The sequence below is a fragment of the Phocoena phocoena genome, chromosome 12, assembly GCF_963924675.1.
Source record: "Phocoena phocoena chromosome 12, mPhoPho1.1, whole genome shotgun sequence".
NCBI lineage: Eukaryota > Metazoa > Chordata > Mammalia > Artiodactyla > Phocoenidae > Phocoena > Phocoena phocoena.
The window spans coordinates 36,801,909-36,820,451 of NC_089230.1; the positions used below are offsets into that span (position 1 = coordinate 36,801,909).

The window sequence follows — 18,543 nt, forward strand, 5'->3', positions numbered from 1 at the left end:
ACCAATGTCCTGAACTCAGGTATCCCACCACAGAGGCTCAGGCCTGACACCCAGTCAGAGCACCAAGACCCTGTCAGCCACACGGCTCAGAAGAAAAGGGAGAAAAAGAAAGAAAGAAAGAAAGAAAAATAAAATAAAATAAAAATGTTATTAAAATAAAAAATATATTATTAAAAATAAAAAAATTAAAAAGTAATAAAAAAAAGAGAGAAAGAAGAGAGCAACCAAACCAGAAAACAAATCCACCAATGATAAGACGTGCTAAAAACTATACTAAAAAAGCCAAACAAACTGGACAGACAGAACCCTAGGGCAAATGGTAAAAGGAAAGTTGTACAGACAAAATTACACAAAGAAGTATACATATACACACTCACAAAAAGAAAAAAGAAAAAAAAATATATAAAAAGGAAGAGAGCAACCAAATCAATAAACAAATCTACCAATGATAATAAACTCTAAATAGTAAACTAAGATAAAGATAGAAAGATAAAACCAGAAGCAAATTAGATGCAGAAAGCAAACCCCAAGTCTACAGTTGCTTGCAAAGTCCACTGCCTCAATTTTGAGATGATTCGTTGTCTTTTCAGGTATGCCACAGCTGCAGGGTACATCAATTTGATTGTAGAGATTTAATCCGCTGCTCCTGAGGCTGCTGGGAGAGATTTCCCTTTCTCTTCTTTGTTCGCACAGCTCCTGGGGTTCAGCTTTGGATTTGGACCCGCCTCTGCATGTAGGTCGCCTGAGGGCGTCTGATCTTCACTCAGACAGGACGGGGTTAAAGGAGCAGCTGATTTGGGGGCTCTGGCTCACTCAGGCTGGGGGGAGGGAGGGGTATGGATTCGGGGTGAGCCTGAGGCGGCAGAGGCCGGCATGACGTCGCACCAGCCTGAGGCGTGCCATGCGTTCTCCCGGGGAAGTTGTCCCTGGATCACAGGACTCTGGCATTGGAGGGCTGCACAGGCTCCCGGGAAGGTGGATAGTGACCTGTGCTTGCACATAGGCTTCTTGGTGGCTGCAGCAGCAGCCTTAGCATTTCATGTCGGTCTCTGGTGTTGGTGCTGATAGCTGCAGCTCGTGCCCATCTCTGGAGCTCGTTTAGGCAGTGCTCCAAATCCCCTCTCCTCATGCACCCTGAAACAAAGGTCTCTTGCCTCTTAGGCAGCTCCAGACTTTTTCCCGGACACCCTCCCACCTAGGGGTGGCGCACTAGCCCCTTTCAGGCTGTGTTCATGCAGCCAACCCCAGTCCTCTCCCTGGGATCTGACCTCTGAAGCCCTAGCCTCAGCTCCCAGCCCCGCCTGCCCCGGCGGGTGAGCAGACAAGCCTCTCGGGCTGGTGAGTGCCGGTCGGCACCCATCCTCTGTGCGGGAATCTCTCTGCTTTGCCCTCCGCACCCCTGTTGCTGCGCTGTCCTCTGTGGCCCCAAAGCTTCCCCCCTCTGCCACCCGCAGTCTCTGCCCGTGAAGGGGCTTCCTAGTGTGTGAAAACCTTTCCTCCTTCACAGCTCCCTCCGACTGGCAAGTCCCGTCCCTATTCTTTTGTCTCTGTTTTTACTTTTTTCTTTTGCCCTACCCAGGTACGTGGGGGAGTTTCTTGCCTTTTGGGAGGTCTGAGGTCTTCTGCCAGCGTTCAGTAGATGTTCTGTAGGAGCTGTTCCTCATGTAGATGTATTTTTGATGTATTTGTGGGGAGGAAGTTGATCTCCATATCTTACTCCTCTGCCATCTTGAAGCTCAAAGTCCCCTGGTCCTTTAATAAGAAAGTTTTGCTAACCTCTGATATAAATCTTATTGGTAGTTAGGTAGCCAAATGACTAGATAGGAGAATGCAAATCTTTTCTTTTAAAAAATGACTTGGGAATAAGAGAACTACTAAAATTTCAGTTTTGGAGCTATCACTTTTTCAGAGTGTTTGAGAGGTTAGTGTTCTCTTGGAGCATGTACACCCCATTGGGTAGTAGGAGCAACTCCACAGAAGTTTGTAAACAAAAAAACCTCAAAAGAACATGGAGAAAGACCAACACATTGTATTTCCACAGAGTAGGCCAATTAGCAATCACCAAATCAGTAACTTGTAAAGTCCTACAAGGCCCAGACAAATACAGTAACTGGTGGGGGAGGGGTGCATTTGGGGGAGACAAGAATCCAGGATCAGACACACAGCACCCAGTGCTCTCCATTGCATTCGCTGATCTCAACACAGTGAGGTACGTCTGTGGTGATCTTACAGCATGTAAAGGAAATCCCCTTTTTTCCTCGAGCTTCCACAACACTATTAATCACTGCTGCAACACGGCAGGACATGGGCTCCTTGCACCACGAAGAAGTCATTGCTGTGGTCTTTCTGGAAGCCAAGGAGGAAAAGCTCAGAATTTTTAAAGGTTAAGGATTTTAGTCCTTGCTGCATATATCCATTCCTGAGCAGCACAGGGTGTATACAAAGGCATCGTTCTTAAAACCTGTCCTTCTCAGCTCACGTTAAAACACACACACACACTCCCTGTTGTGCATAGTAGGCCTGGCCCAATCCAGTGAAGGATGGATCTGGTATGCAGAGTGAGTGCCGTATCCAGAGATTAGAGCTCTGGAACGGAAGACCTTTATCACATAGGCGACCCACATCCATTCTTGGCTTTTGCTCGGTGCCTTTCACCTGGCCCACCTAACCTGGCTCAGCCTCTCCTAACCGCTCTGCCTTGCCTTTTCCTGTTCATACCAATTTCCAGTCTTCCAGGAGAAGGAGATCAAGTCATGGGGCAACCCAGTTAAAGCCTAGTCTCCCATGAAACATTGAAGGTAGAGAGGTTGCCAGAGGACACTATAGCAGAAAAGCCAGCTCTAATTGGCAAAAATGAGGTAGTTCAATAGGTTGTGCACTCCAAATAGTCATTCTCTGTGGTGAGAGAACAAAAGGTGTCTCTGCTGTGCAGACCCTGAGACCACTGTGCAGGAATAAGGGCCTTAGATGAAAACACAAAACCAGAATATTTTTTTTTTTTTTTTTTTTTTTTGCGGTATGCGGGCCTCTCACTGTTGTGGCCTCTCCCGTTGCGGAGCACAGGCTCCGGACGGCAGGCTCAGCGGCCATGGCTCACGGGCCTAGCCGCTCCACGGCATGTGGGATCTTCCCGGACCGGGGCACAAACCCGTGTCCCCTGCATCGGCAGGCGGACTCTCAACCACTGCACCACCAGGGAAGCCCCAGAATATTTATATTAAGAAAAAAGTTAACTCAAGATATACCATTTGCACACAACTAGTTCAGTTGGCATCCTGAGACAGCAGGACCCAAGGTGCAGTTATTGAAGGGAGCAAATAAATATAAGCATATTGGCTTAGAATACCATATGGAGGGAGTGGGCAGCTGAGCAGCAAGTCTGCAGCTGTCTCCCCAAGCACCCCTTTTGCCTGTCATCACAACCCATTTCTTGGGACAGTTCCTGGCACCCTATCTCAAGAGTGGGTTATGAGGCAACAAGATGTGGAAAAATCCAGCCTTACCCCTGAGAGATTCCCTCCTATGGAATATAGTGGCTTGTGGGTTGAACCCATCCAGATTAGGCATGAGGTGGTCTCATGCCTAATCTTTTCACGCTGGCATGGCAAATATTATTGTTACATACCCTTCTTTAGAAGGAAAACAACTTCTCTACTCAGGCCACTTTCAAAAGCTGGAGATTCGGGGGGTGGAGACTTGGATAGAGCATACAGGCTCTAGAGGGATTTCCTCCAAAGCCCTCCTGTGCATTTGAACAGAGTACGGTTGGAGTTCCTTTGTCTCACCACTACCCTGACCCAAGTGGGAAGAGGGGGCGATGGTGTGGACCCAGTCAGAGATACATGGTGGTGCCAGCTGCCCCTACCCACCCTGTCTCCACTTTGCCACTCTGCAGATTGATGCCCACTCCTGGAAACTTCCTGATGGCAAAAGGATGGCCCCCACACTGAGGCTCAGTCCTTAGCCTCTAAAGCAGGGCAGGGCCCTGGAACTCCTCTTCCTCCCCAAAGTATGCTGGCCTTCCTTGTGAGCTGGGGACTTGCAGTGTACAGGAGGCTGCCACGTGGCAGATGTGGCATGTCTGGGCCTGGGGTGACTCCTTGCATTCCTTGCCCTGATGGTCTAGACCTCCACAGTTGTCTCATCTGTCGCATTTTCATCTTCCTTCTGCATGTATTTCCCTTTTGGCCACCTCACACTCCCAATACCGAGCACCCACCAGGGCTGGCGGCACAGAGGTTCCAGTCCCTAAGAGGACTTCTCAGAGGTGAACTCCATTGCCTCACCATCCTTCAGGCTCCGGAAGCCCTCCGTGTGTAGTTCACTCTGGGACACAGAGTGCAGCGCGACCTTGGGGCTGGCAGTCACAAACGGCAAGCACGACCTGTGACCCCGCTGGGGCCCACTTACAGGTGCTGGCATGGCGCTGCAGCTGTGGCTCTGCCATCTGGGCCACGTCCTCTGACGCCACCTCTGGTGCCTTGGTGCTGCCACCTGCGAACTGCTGGCCCGACGTGGAGACCATGGTAGTCGGTTGAGCTCCTGATCAAGAGGTTGCTGCCCCCTGAGAAATCCAGAGGCAAAAGGTGGTGGGAGAAGAGGCTGCTGCAGCTTCCGTAGTACTCCAGGTGATGCTTATGACACGAGCATTTGAGAATTGTGATTTAGAGAGAGCAAGAGAGTGAGTGAGGAGCAGGTTTAAATAGTGTATAAGCGTGTAGGAGAGCTTACTTACGATAGACCTGCGGCTTCCAAAGCTCACGCTGGGGAGGTTAGGAGAGTATGGAGGAATGGGATTTGAGATTGAGTAAATAAGCATCAGATAGTTAGCATCTGGACTCTGATGGCTCTGGGAGAGTGGACTTGGGCCTGAGGTACTTAGTAAGAATCTCAGTAACTGTCAGAGGTGATGTATCTGAAATAATTGAACTGAGAATAAAATTGCACTTAACTGTGAAAAATGCACTTTATTCAAGATCCAGTAGTTCTCACCCAGGTCTAATCACAGTAGCACCAAAATTGAAGTTACTGCTTTTTTTTTTTTTTTTTTTTTGCGGTACGCGGGCCTCTCACTGTTGTGGCCTCTCCCGTTGCGGAGCACAGGCTCCGGACGCACAGGCTCAGCAACCATGGCTCACGGGCCCAGCCGCCCTGCGGCATGTGGGATCTTCCCGGACCGGGGCACGAACCCGTGTCCCCTGCATCGACAGGCGGACTCTCAACTACTGCGCCACCAGGGAAGCCCCAAAGTTACTGCTTTTATTACCTGAAGAAGAACACACAGTTTAGCTTCTCAGAGTCTCACCTTTCAAATGTGTCTAACATGAAAATGAATGTATTTTTCCTAACACTTGAAATAGAGAACATTTTACTTTTGAGCCCCCTTTGGTCTAAGTCCTCTAGGACTAGTTAATACATGCTTGGGTCAAGCCCTCTGGCATGATCCAACTAGAACCAGGATAGGGGTTTCTGATTCTTCAACTATTTTGAAAAGACAATACAATACGAAAAGATAAAGTCATTTGCATAATTAGCTGCAAGTTAGTTTGGACTGTGCCCCCTTCCTTCCCCTTCCTCCCCCCTCACATGCCCCCCCGTAGGCTTAGAGGAAAGATACAAGAGGGGATAGAAGAAAAAAATGAGAGCAAAATGAATTTTACATTTTCTGCATTTGACAGCATTGTTCTTTCTACTACTTAATGATACCAGATTATGAACAGTTTGTAAGTTTTTTCATAATATAAGTGCCTATCATCATCAGGGGTATTTTGTTTTTCCTCACTAAGACCATTCACTCTTATTTGCGTAGTAAAATCTCAGTAACATGCGAAAGACATAAACCACTGAAATTTAGACTATTTTTAGCCATAAAGGGATCTGATCAGCACGCATATCTGTAGCACTCGCTGCATATTTACCATGCATTATTAATTCTTTATGTTCACTAAGGCAGATATCTCAGTCTTAATATTCCTTTGTATCCCATTAGATTTATGGTACATAGTAAATCCTCAGTATATATGAGTTGATTTATACAGCTGTGAAAGAGGATAGGTTCAAATTCGTTGGTGATTCCAGTTGGAAAATTCGAGGTCTGTACAACTGCACATGGATGAACGTTGATAAGTGAAATGTCTGGTGGATACTATGAGAATATTCTAGCAAAAATCATTTAGGAAAAGTGGGCAATTCTTTATGCAATGAGAAATTTACAAAAGAATGGTGATATATTTCAAAGCTTGTCTTTATAAGATTTGCACTTGTAAGCATTTTCCAAAGTTAGAGAAAAAGACACTCTAAATCCTTTCGGGAATCTTTATTGCCGTTTGCATACATAGATACTCTCAGGGGGCCCTCGGTTATAAATCCCTTCTTTGTGATGAAGACAGGGCAGCTTTTGCCTCCCTTGCTGACCACACCTTATACATATGCCACGTCTGTCAGGAACAGTCTTCATCTTCTGTGTGCCCCATCCTGGAAAGTACCCACATACGATTTTCTTTGCTTCATTTCTGGGTACAAATGTTTCTCTTTCTGGTTTGTTATATCAAAGATTGGGGCTATTTTGAAATATTAAGAAGCAAATGAAAATCCATGTGGCAGAGATTTTTTAAAGACATTTATCACCATTTTGGGAGCAATAAGAAGCTGTTCTGTCTTCATTAAGGACAAAGTAATTGTCAATATGCTTAAATTGCTGGAAAGTGCACTAAGAATAGACACAAGGAAGAGTTTCTCTGTAGCGAGTGTTGTTAGCCCCTTGAATGGGTGACATAGGAGGCAGGTCACTTCAGAATAGATTTTTATTAATAAATCTTGGGTGTCTTAATAAGATCTGAATTATAGACAAATGTACATTTCTCATACTTTGGAAATAAACAAAACAAAAACTTCCCACCAAAATGTCCTTCTTTAAGGCATCAGTTCTTCCCAGAGCTAATAATAATTGAAGGCATATGGAATAGATTTCACTGAAGACTATGAGTGCTGCTATGGAAAGATGGAAAGATCTTCAAGGAATTTTGTTAAGTGTGTAAAAGCAAGGTGCCCACACAGCTTGTATAACTATGGCTGCCTTCAAAATGGCAGTATGACGTTAGAAATCGGGTGTGAGAGAGAGCTTTTTGATTTTGAATCTAGTGCATATATTGCCTATTCTGAAATAAATAAAAATAATAAAATTCTAAAAGCTCTTTGTTACTAAACAACAACAACAAAAAACACCCTGAATTCATCTAATGTTGACCAATAGGGAAGTGGTTAGATGGTACTCCATCTAATGGAATAAACTCTGCATCTGTTAAAAAGAATGAGGTAGATAGGCATAGGGAACGTAGTAAGTGAACAAAAGCAAAGTGCAGTATGTGCAAAGTTTCATTTCTGTACATTTTTAAAGGTCACTCAAAGAGCATTATATACATACACTATTCTATGTGCGGGTGTTCTTTTCAGGAAGGACACACATGGAATGATGAATAGAGATTAGCCATGGGGAGAGAATAGAGGGTGAATGTATGGGGAGGATGATTTTATTTGTCATAAATTTCTGAGTATTTTTAATATGTGTGTGTGTTATTTTTATTTAATGAACACCTAATAGTTAATTTTTGTTATGCCTCTGTGAAAAATTTTTAGTGTCATATTCCGTATTTTCCTAAACTGATGTGAATCCAAGTGGATGAATTATATAATATAGAAAACTCCTGTAAAAATTTCACAAGGAGATAGATAGCAGCCAATCCATTCTAGACACTTTCTTTTTCTTTTCTCTTTTTAGTCACAGTCTTTAGGAGTGATTTATTAAAAATGATTGGATTAAAAAATGATTGGATTTTCCAAATTATTAGCAACAGTATGATGCAGTGGAAATAGTAGCCTGAGAGTCTCACTGAGACTTCCACTTGGGCCCTTTCAGCCTAAGACACAGCAATCTTCTGTGTTCAGAGAAAGAGATGACTAGTTTAAGATTCTGTCCCCCTTAGAATTCCAGGATTCTAATTCTTATTGCTAGAAGGCAGAGGATTCAATGCTGATTTAAGTAATTCTGTGATTCAAAGATTTTTAATATCCTACGTGATATTATATATCAGCAGTTAGGAATGCTGGCTCTTATACCAGTGTGTGTGGGGTAGTACCTAGGTAGACTTGGCGATTATGGTTGGTATAATAATGACCCTCCAAAGATGGCCATGCTTTAACCCCTGAAACATATGTACGTGTTACCTTACATAACAAAGGGATTTTTGTAGTCCCTTTTGCAGATATGATTAAGGATTTTGAGATAGGAAAATTATTCTGGAATATCATAATCACAGGGATCTTTGTAAGAGGGAGGCAGGAGGGTCAGTGTCAGTGGGGAAGAGGTGAAGATGATATCAGAGGTCACAGAGTCAGAGAGATTTGAGGATGCTATACTTCTGACTTTGAAGACAGAAGAAAGGACCTATAACCAAGGAAAGCAGGAAGTCTCCAGAAGCTGGAAAAGGCAAAGAAACAGATTCTTCTCTTGGACCTCCAGATGGAACAAAATCCTGCTGACACCTTGATTTGAGCCCAGTGAAACCCATTTTGGACTTCTGATCTCCAGAATCATATCTTTTTTTTTTTTTTTTTGTGGTACACGGGCCTCTCACTGCTGTGGCCTCTCCTGTTGCGGAGCACAGGCTCCGGATGCACAGGCTCAGCGGCCATGGCTCACGGGCCTAGCCCCTCCGCGGCATGTGGGATCTTCCTGGACCGGGGCACGAACCCGTGTCCCCTGCATCTGCAGGCGGACTCTCAACCACTGCGCCACCAGGGAAGCCCCAGAATCATATCTTAATAGCTTAATAAGTTTATGTTGTTTTAAATCACTAAGTTGTGGTAATTTGTTCTAGCAGCAATAGGAAACTAATACAGTGATTTATATCTAGAATTAAAATTTGAGGGTCATATCAGTTGTTGTATGTGTTTCCATCTCCTTTAATACAAACAGAAATTGTCAACCAAAGCAAGACTGAAGAAAATTTGTGATCATTCACTAACAATCGATAATACACATAAAATGCTGTTGACTTTTATAAACAAAATATAAGAAAAGATAAATCAATAGGTAAGTTTTTTAAGGAAACTTGCTTGGCTTTTAATTGTAAATGTACACTGTTTCAGAAGGATAAATTGCCAATAGCTATTTGATGAGAATAAGAATGAGGGAATACCATTATGCTTGGCATGGATGGTAGAAAACTGTAGGGAACCGTTTCAGTTTTTTCCTAGCCTTCCTATGTAAATAATCCTTTAGGAAGATGTGACTTTTTGTAGTCGTAGTAAATCCTGCCTGTAAGAATGATTAACACTGGCAACAAATACTTAACAAGTCCTGGTTCACTGTCCATCTGCATCCCATTTTCTCTAGCTCAGCACTTCTCTGTTAGTTTCAATTTTAAATGTCAAGCACAACCCAAGTGGGACTTATGGAGAAGGGAATTTATAAACATAATATATTACAAGTGTCTTGTTTTCCTTCAGAATTGACCACATTTACCAAGATTCACTGTGCTTTTTTTTTTCTCACTGTGCTTTGTTTTTCCTCCCTATACAGACAGTGAAAGAATGTTGATGAGAGAGGTCCTGTGGTCATGATAAGTCCACTTTTAAGCCATGGAGACCCTTAGGGAAGGCTAATTCCAGGGTTTTCTGCTGAAGTCCACCCTCTGCCTGATGGCCGTCATTATTAAGAAATCCCATTTTTTTTTCTTGTCTCAGTGAAATGTGTCTGGGGAGGAGGGGTGGGTGGAAAGAAGTGAATTCCCTGAATAGGGTCAGAACTACAAATTCTGTGAGTGAATGAATAAGAATCAGCTATAATCAGAGAGACAGATCTTCTTTGATGTTACAGAAAAACATAGCAAGCTACTTACATCTGCTCTCTGGAGACTTTATTAGAAGTTAGAACTGTGGGCTCTGTGGACAGACTCTATGTTTGAAATTTGGATTTGTCACTTAGATGCTGTGGCAGTACAGAATATTGTGTGGCACTTATCATATCCTTGCAGACTGTTTATAATAGAAAAAAGAGTAAGAGAGGTAACTTTGCTATTCTAATGCTTCGGATATATGCCCACATAGAGAAGAAACACATAGAAGGAAGAAAATATAATATCTCTCAATCAATTACATAAAATATATTATCTCAATTTACTCGTTTGACACTGTGTCTTGATTCATTATAATTAGGAATATTTTCCATTTCTAAAATCATTTTAGCAAGAAATCCATCTTATTTTAAATTTATTGGATATTTGAAGAAAATATTTGAAGAGATAATATCTGAAGTCTTCCCTAATATGGGAAAGGAAACAGTCACCCAAGTCCAGGAAGCGCAGAGTCCCATACAGGATAAACCCAAGGAGGAACATGCTAGACACATATTAATCAAATTGACAAAAATTAAAGACAAAGAGAAAATATTAAAAGTGATAAGGGAAAAGCAACAAATAACAGAAGGGAATCCCCATAACCTTATCAGCTGATTTTTCAGCAGAGATTCTGCAGGCCAGAAGGGAGTGGCATGATATATTTAAAGTGATGAAAGGGAAAACCTACAACCAGGAATACTCTACCCAGCAAGACTCTTATTCAGATTTGATGGAAAAATCAAAAGCTTTACAGACAAGCAAAAGCTAAGAGAATTCAGCACACCAAATTCAGCATTTACAACAAATGCTAAAGAAACTCCTCTAGGTGAAAAGGAAAGGCCACAACTAGAAACAAGAAAATTATGAATGGGAAAGCTACGTATAGTAAAGGCAGGAAATCATCCACAAACAAATATGATATCAAAATAAGCAATTATGAGGCTAAGAGAGTACAAATGCAGGAGATTGGAAATGCATTTGAAATTAAGAGACCAGAAACTTAAAACAATCTTGTATACATATATGTAGATTGCTATATAAAAACCTCATGGTAACTGCAAACTAAAAATCTACAGTAGATACACAAAAAAGAAAAAGGAATACAAACACAACACTAAAGATAGTTCTCAAATCACAAGAGAAGAGAGCAAAAGAAGAAGGGAAGGAAAAAGACCTACAAAAAAAAATCCAAAACAGTTCACAAAATGGCAATAAGAACATACATATCTATAATTACCTTAAATGTAAATGGATTAAATGCTCCAACCAAAAGGCACATACTGTCTGAATGGATACAAAAATAAGACCCATATATATGCTGTCTACAACAGACCCAGTTCAGATCTAGGGACACATACAGACTGAAAGTGAAAAAAGGTATTCCATGCAAATGAAATCAAAAGAAAGTTGGAGTAGCAATACTCATATCAGACAAAATGGACTTTAAAATAAAGACTCTTACAAGAGACAAAGATGGACACTACATAATGATCAAGGGATCAATCCAAGAAGAAGATATAACAATTGTAAATGCATATGCACCCAACATAGGAGCACCTCAGTATATAAGGCAAATGCTAACAGCCATAAAAAGAGAAATCGACAGTAACCCAGTAACTTTAACACCCCACTTACATCAATGGACAGATCATCCAGAAAGGAAATCAATAAGGAAACACAGGCCTTAAATGACACATTAGATTGGATGAACTTAATTGGTATTTATAGAGTATTCCATCCAAAAGCAGCAGAATATACATTCTTTTCAAGTGCATGCGGAACATTCTCTAGGATAGATCACATGCTGGGCCACAAAGCAAGCCTTGGTAAGTTTAAGAAAATTGAAATCATATCAAGCATCTTTTCCAATAATAACATTATGAGATTAGAAATCAACTACAAGAAAAAAACTGTAAAAAACATAAGCACGTGGAGGCTAAACAATATGCTACTAAACAACCAATGGATCACTGAAGAAATCAAAGAGGAAATCAAAAAATACCTAGAGACAACTGAAAATGAAAACACTATGATCCAAAACCCATGGGACGCAGCAAAAGCAGTTCTAAGGGGGAAGTTTATAGCAATACAATCTTACCTTAGGAAACATGAAAAATCTCAAATAAACAACTTAACCTTACACCTAAAGCAACTAGAGAAAGAACAAACAAAAGCCAAAGTTAGTAGAAGGAAAGAAGTCATAAAGATCAGAGCAGAAATAAATGAAATAGAGATGAAGAAAACAATAGCAAAGATCAATTAAACTTAAAGCTGGTTCTTTGGGCTTCCCTGGTGGCGCAGTGGTTGAGAGTCCGCCTGCCGATGCAGGGGACACGGGTTCGTGCCCCGGTCCGGGAGGATCCCACATGCCGCGGAGCGGCTGGGCCTGTGACCCATGGCCGCTGGGCCTGCGCGTCCGGAGCCTGTGCTCCACAACGGGAGAGGCCGCAACAGTGAGAGGCCCGCGTACCACAAAAAAAAAAAAAAAAAAGCTGGTTCTTTGAAAAGATAAACAAAATTGATAAACCTGTAGCCAGACTCATCAAAGAAAAAAAGGGAGAGGGCTCAAATCAATAAAATTAGAAATGAAAAGGAGAGGTTACAACAGACATCACAGAAATACAAAGGATCATAAGAGACTACTACAAGCAACTGTGTGCCAGTAAAATGGACAACCTGCAAGAAATGGATAAATTCTTAGAAAGGTACAATCTCCCAAGACTGAACCAGGAAGAAAGAGAAAATATGAATAGACCAGTCACAAGTACTGAAATTGAAACTGTGATTTAAAAAAACCCCAACAAACAAAAGTCCAGGACCACATGACTTCACAGGCGAATTCTATCCAACATTTACAGAATTAACACCTATCCTTGTCAAACTCTTCCAAAATATAGCAGAGGGAGGAACACTCCCAAACTCATTCTATGAGGCCACCAACACCCTGATACCAAAACCAGACAAAGATATCACAATAAAAGAAAATTACAGGCCAGTATCACCGATGAACATAGACACAAAAATCTGCAACAAAATAATGGCAAGCCGAATCCAACAATACATTAAAAGGATCATGTACCATGATCAAGTGGGACATTTACAAGGGATGCAAGTTTTTCAGTATCCACAAATCAATCAGTGTGATACACCACATTAACGTATTGAAGAATAAAAACCATATGATCATCTCAATAGATGCAGAAAGAACTTTTGACAAAACTCAACTCCCATTTATGATAAAAACTCTCCAGAAAGTGGGCATAGAGGGAACATACCTCAACATAATAAAGGCCGTATATGACAAACCCACAGCCAACATTGTTCTCAATGGTGAAAAGCTGAAAGCCTTTAAGATCAGGAACAAGACAAGGATGTCCACTCTCACCACTTTTATTCAACATAGTTTTGGAAGTCCTAGCCACAGCAATCAGAAGAGAAAAAGAAAAGGAATCCAAATTGGAAAAGAAGTAAAACTGTTACTGTTTGCAGACGACATGATACTATACATAGAAAATTCTAAAGATACTACCAGAAAACTACTAGCGTTCATCAATAAATTCGGTAAAGTTGCGGGATACACAGTTAATACACAGAAATCTGTTGCATTTCTCTACACTAACAACAAAAGATCAGAAAGAGAAATTAAGGAAACAATCCCATTTACCATCGCATCAAAAAGAACAAACCTACCTAAGGAGGTGAAAGACCTGTACTCCGAAAACTGTAAGACACTGATGAAAGAAATCAAAGGTGACACAAACAAATGGAAAGATACACCATGTTCTTAGATTGAAAGAATCAATAATGTCAAAGTGTCTATAATACCCAAGGCATTCTTGGGATTCAGTGCAATCCCTATTGGATTACCAATGGCAATGTTTGCAGATCTAGAACGAAAAACCTTAAGTATGGAAACACAAAAGACTTTGAATAGCCAAAGCAATCTTGAGAAAGAAAAATGGAGCTGCAGGAATCAGGTTTCCTGACTTCAGACTATACTATAAAGCTACCGTAATCAAAACAGTATGATACTGGCACAAAAACAGAAATATAGATTAATGGAACAGGGTAGAAAGCCCAGAAATAAATCCATGCACCTATGGCCAATTAATCTACAACAAAGGAGGCAAGAATATACAATGGAGAAAAGACAGTCCCTTCAATAAGTGGTGTTGGGAAAACTGGACAGCTGTATATAAAAGGGTGAAATTAGAACATTCTCTAACACCATACACAAAAATAAGCTCAAAATGGATTAAAGACCTAAGTGCAAGACCAGATAGTATAAAAAACTCTTAGAGGAAAACATAGGAAGAACACTCTTTGACATAAATAGCAGCAATATCTTTTGTGACTTGTCTCCTAGAGCAATGAAAATAAAAACAAAAATAAACAAATGGGACCTACTGAAACTTAAAAGCTTTGGCATGGCAAAGGAAACCATAAACAAATCAAAAAGACAGCCCACAGGATGGGAGAAAATATTAGCAAATGATGCGACCGACAAGGGATTAATTTCCAAAATATACAAACAGCTCATGCAGCTCAATATCAAAAAACAATCCAATCAAAAAATGTTTGGAAGACCTAAGTGGACATTTCTTCAAAGAAGATATACAGATGGCCAAAAAAGCATGTGAAAAGATGCTCAGCATCTCTGAGTATTAGAGAAATGCAAATCAAAACTACAATGAGGTCTCACCTCATACAGGTTAGAATGGCTATCACCAAAAATGTCTATTAACCATAGATGCTGGAGAGGGTGTGGATAAAAGGGAACCCTCCTATACTGTCAGTGGGAATAAATTGGTACAGCCACTATGGAAAACAGTATGGAGATTCCTTAAAAAACTAAAAATAGAGTTACCATATGATCCAGCATTTCCATTCCTAGGCATATATCCAGAGAAAACCATAATTTGAAAAGATACATGCACCCCAAGGTTCATCGCAACACTATTTACAATAGCCAAGACATGGAAGCAACCTAAATGTCCATCGACAGATGAATGGAAAAAGAAGATGTGGTACATATATACAATGGAATATTATTCAGCCATAAGAATGAATGAAATAATGTCATTTGCAGCAACATGGGTGGACCTAGAGATTATCATACTAAGTGAAGTAAATCAAAGACAGACAAATATCATATGATATCATTTATATGTGGAATCTAAAAAAATGATACAAATGAACTTATTTACAAAACAGAAACAGACTCAGAAAACAAACTTGTGTTTGCCGAAGGGGAAAGTTGAGGGGGACGGATGAATTGAGAGTTTGGGATTAGCAATGCACACTACTATGTGTGGAGTGGATGACTGGCAGGGACTTACTGTATAGCACAGGGAACTCTATTCAGTGTTCTTTGGCGACCTGTATGGAAGAAGAATCTGAAAAAGAATATATATATATATATGTATATATATATATATGTAGCTGAATCACCTTGCTGTACACCTGAAACTGACACACATTGTAAATCAACTATTTAAAAAAAAAAGAAACAAAGGAAACACAGTTTGCTGCTATTACTGATTCACTAGGTCTGGGGTGGGGGCTGTGAATGTACGCTCCTAATAAACTCCCAGGTTCAGCTGATTCTGCTGATCCAGGGTCTGCACACGTGTTGAAAACCACTCTTATAGTATGTACATACTTTAAGAATATAAGTCAGTTTGTTCCTCCAAACCATTTAGGGCTTTTCCGTACAGGAAAAGCCAAAGTCCTGACAAAGCTTTCAGGGGGCCAGGTGCCCTGGCAGTTACCTCCCTTGCCTCATTCCCGAATCCCTTCACCATTGTTGAGAAACTATGCAAGTGAAATAGTTTCAAGGTGCTTTGCTTTAACATCAAAGCTGGCAATGAAACAAAAACCATTTAATTCATTGAACTCACTGGATTTCCCAGTCCCAAGGACAAATGAAATAAAGAAACCTACAACCATTGCATAGTTAAAATTCCAAATTCCTAACTCTAACCATTTACATTCTGTTTGTAGGATCTTCACCTTTGGAAACTCCTATCATCTTTCATGTAGACCGAACCCTAACACTAAACACCTGACACTTAATGCCTCAAATAGGAGATAATCAAACTTCTTTAAAAAATCTTCTGGACACAATTGGTGAGTTTGTTCACAACTAATACACAGAAATATACATTCAACAAATCTCACAAAACTACTAGCCTTTTCTACCAAACATTAAAACAGTTTGAATTGTAACAGGAAAGGCTTCCTGTCCTTAAACAGGCAGAGTTGAGAGATGTCTAAGGTAGCTTGTAAATCTAAGTGGTTTAGAACAACTCAAAAGCATTTAATTAAAGCAGAATGTTTCATTACAGCTCCTAGTCCTGTAGGATATATATTCTTCATATTCTCTTCCATTATGGTTTATCACAGGATACTGAGTGCAGTTCCCTGTGCTATACAGTGGGACCTTGTTGTTTATCTATTTTCTATTTAATAGTTTGTACCTGATGGTCCCAAACTCCCAAACCATCCCTTCCCCACCTCCCTTGGCATCCACAAGTCTGTTCTCTATTAGATCCCTTTAATAATTAGATCAGACTGAATATCCGTGGAACGAGAGAGCCGAGAAGTAGCAAGAGGTTATTATTGGCATAGCTGACAAGTAGAAGCCCCTTAGGACCATGTTTCCATAACTTACGAAACACAGGACATGCTGCCTCCTGTCATCGAAGTGCTATGTGGATACCAGGCCGTCAGCAAGTTATGAGCTGCAGAACTTGGGTTTTCGTGCAAGTTTAAATGTCACTCTTCTAGGACTCAGCATGTCATGAAACAAACTTAATTGAACCCAGTCACCTTTTTCCTTAACCTGGCAGGGATTCAACACCCCTTATCAGTCGCAACAATTCTCTTGTCAGCATTCATGTCACCAAGAGGAAATGACCCTGATCCCAGTTCCAGTGTTGCATGGTGACATGCATCCATACTTGTCCTATTCTCTCCTACAGGACACATCATCCCCATCTTAGGAAATGTGTTGTCAGTTGGGTCTTTTTCAAAGCAACATAACTAGTAACTGGTGGAGAAAAGATGTAGACCCAGGTCCACCCAGTCAGCTGGCTTCTATTCCTTGATGCTGGGAACCACGTGAACTCAGTTGTAGCCTTGCTCCTTCCTATTCTTGTAAACCTAGGCTTTCTTGTCTGCTTTGATGCCAGGAAAAAAAAAAAAAGGATTGGATATATACTCTCACTAACCTCAATAATTCTTATTTTAGAATTTTAGTGGGAGGTATCGAGAAACAACCCTTGTTGTTATTCTTGAAATTTATTCTTAAAGTTGTTACTAGATTGAATTACAGCCGTGAAATGTTAGTGCCCATGCACTGCAATAGATTTCAGTTATCCATATAAAATCTTTCTTTAATAAAAGTGTAATAAAAACCTGACTAATTGTACATATAACCAGTATTTGATCCAATTCATTGGAAGTTCTGAAAATACTCACCAGCCTTGGTAGCCAACGTATCCAATCTATTTTTTAAATTCTTTTTTGAAACATAATTATTTTTTACTCAAAAAATAATCCCAGGAATATTTTTAATAATAATTTTAATAATAAATGAAATATATCCTAATTATGCCTATTCCAGTAACAAAATGGGGATAACTTTGAAGTGTGGGTAGAGGCAGAGGAATTTTTACTCTTGGCTTATCTAGCAAGCAGGGCTAGCTTTTTGGGCATGGGGTGTGTATCACATATGATCCCCATGCTCAGGGAGTCTGATGCTTGGTTTAATGCTCTACTGTCCTCTTCAGGAAATTCTTAATATACTATTTTTGAGCATGTGGTGAGCAGAGGAGATACCCTCGGGGGACAGCCCTGCCAGTGTTTGTGGTCTAGCAGCAGTGCCTGATGGCTCTGACTCAGTCCCCTGGGCACAGCATGCAGAGCAATTAATTGTTCTGGCCAGGCCCAGGGCAATCCAAGGAGCCACTGGGCTGACTGGGTGACTGGGAAAGGACCTGGGACCAGATTGGCAGCGGTGACAGTGAAAGCAGCAGAGGAAGTGACTGCTGTACCCCTGGGGAAAGCAGAGGGCCCAGGCAGCCCTGGGAACTGTGGGAGGCCGGCTTGCCTGTTAATTCACGAAGAGAACCGGTCCCTGCAGCTCCTGCACAAATATTAACTATGGTTTAGTGCTGCGACAGGAACTGCTAGTGCTCAGGCAGTAAACTTTGTCAATAAATTATTACAAGATAAAAGCATATACATGGATATTGCAACAAAGCATATCAGAGTCGTTAGAATTATTCAAAGAGTTTAGAGTCTCTGGTTGTGAAAACTGCTGCAACATTGTAAACAAATATCCACTTACACATAGAAATTAGTCTGTAGCTAGCAGTAGACAGAAAAGAGCTCTTTTCCTGTGAACTTCAAATGAACAAATTACTAACTAGGAAGACAATTTTAAAATTATTTTTCTTGTTATTGAAGATAACAGCAGTAGAACACATAAGTAGGTGTTTTCAATGATGTAGAAATGAAGCCATTTTCAGCTTCTTAAACAACTTCAAGTTATAGGAAATATCAGAGGAAATACTAAAATGCCACTATAATTTTTAAAATTCAGATTACACGAAATTGATGTTTATGAAGAGTTAAATCTTTT

At 40.9% G+C, this 18,543-nt stretch overlaps 1 pseudogene; it reads right to left on the minus strand.

Annotated features, from left to right (window-relative positions):
* Positions 1 to 1,816: 1,816 nt before the first annotated feature.
* On the minus strand, positions 1,817 to 4,525 carry LOC136131851 (protein lin-28 homolog A pseudogene; annotated as a pseudogene).
* Positions 4,526 to 18,543: the final 14,018 nt, after the last annotated feature.